The sequence below is a fragment of the Cucurbita maxima genome, unplaced genomic scaffold (assembly GCF_002738345.1).
Source record: "Cucurbita maxima cultivar Rimu unplaced genomic scaffold, Cmax_1.0 Cma_Scf04395, whole genome shotgun sequence".
Lineage (NCBI taxonomy): Eukaryota > Viridiplantae > Streptophyta > Magnoliopsida > Cucurbitales > Cucurbitaceae > Cucurbita > Cucurbita maxima.
In genome coordinates this window covers 1-1,072 of record NW_019276411.1, presented here as the reverse complement: position 1 = coordinate 1,072, position 1,072 = coordinate 1, and the positions used below count along the sequence as shown (strand labels likewise).

General features: G+C 32.4%; 1 non-coding gene across 1 annotated transcript; it reads right to left on the bottom strand.

The window, feature by feature from the left end:
- Positions 1-917: 917 nt before the first annotated feature.
- On the bottom strand, positions 918-990 carry TRNAF-GAA. Its single transcript has one exon. It is a non-coding gene; the product is annotated as a tRNA-Phe (tRNA).
- Positions 991-1,072: the final 82 nt, after the last annotated feature.

Here is a 1,072-nt window from a genome sequence, read left to right as displayed (position 1 = left end):
GTTATGCAAGTTAGTCAACTTGAATTAGGTGCCGTGAACGTGGATCAAACACGTGACTTTTAGATCTTCACTGGTGCTCTCCAAACTGAGCTATCCTGCTAACATTAAAAATAAAAATTCATTGGTAATTTTAGATTGAATATTCGAGTTATGCGACTTGAATCAGGTGCGGTGAACGTGGATCGAACACGTGACCTTCAGATTTTCAGTCTGACGCTCTCAAAACTGAGTTATCCTCACTAATATTTGAAAAAAAAAAATCATAAGTAAAGGTATTTCCGCTAATTCATTATATTTTAAAAAGAAATAATCACTAATTTTAGATTGAATAAAGGTATGCAACTTAATAGACTTATGCAACATAAACCAAGTGCGGTGAACATGGATTAAACATGTAACCTTGAGATATTCATTCCTGAGCTATCCCCGCTAACATTAAAAATAAAAATTCATGTGTAAGGGTATTTCCGCTAATTCAGTATTTATTGAAATTTTAAAAATAAATAATAACTAATTTTTTATTGAATAGTTAGCTTATGTAAATGGAAACTGGTGCGGTGAACGTGAAGATTAAACACGTGACCTTCAAATCTTTAGTTTGACACTCTCCCAACTGAGCTATCCCCGCTAAGATTAAAAATAAAAATTCATAAGTAAAGCTATTTCCACTAATTCATTATATTTTAAGAAGAATTTATAATCAACTAAACTATAAGATATAATGAATGTCGATCAAACACAAGACCTTCCAATATTCAATCTGATGCTCTACCAACTAAGCCATTCCAGATAACATAAAAAAATGAATAATCACATGTTTTAGATTGAATAGTTAAGTTGTGCAACTTAGTCAACTTATGCCAGTTGGATAAAAAACGTGCCAGATTTTAGAGTCAAGTTATGCAACTTAAACAAAGTGCGGTGAACGTGGATCGAACACGTGACCTTCAGATCTTCAGTCTGATGCTCTCCCAACTGAGCTATCCCCGCAATCATTAGAAATAAAAATTCATCAGTATAGGTATTTTAGCTGATTCATTGAGATTTTAACAAGAAATAATGACTAATTTTC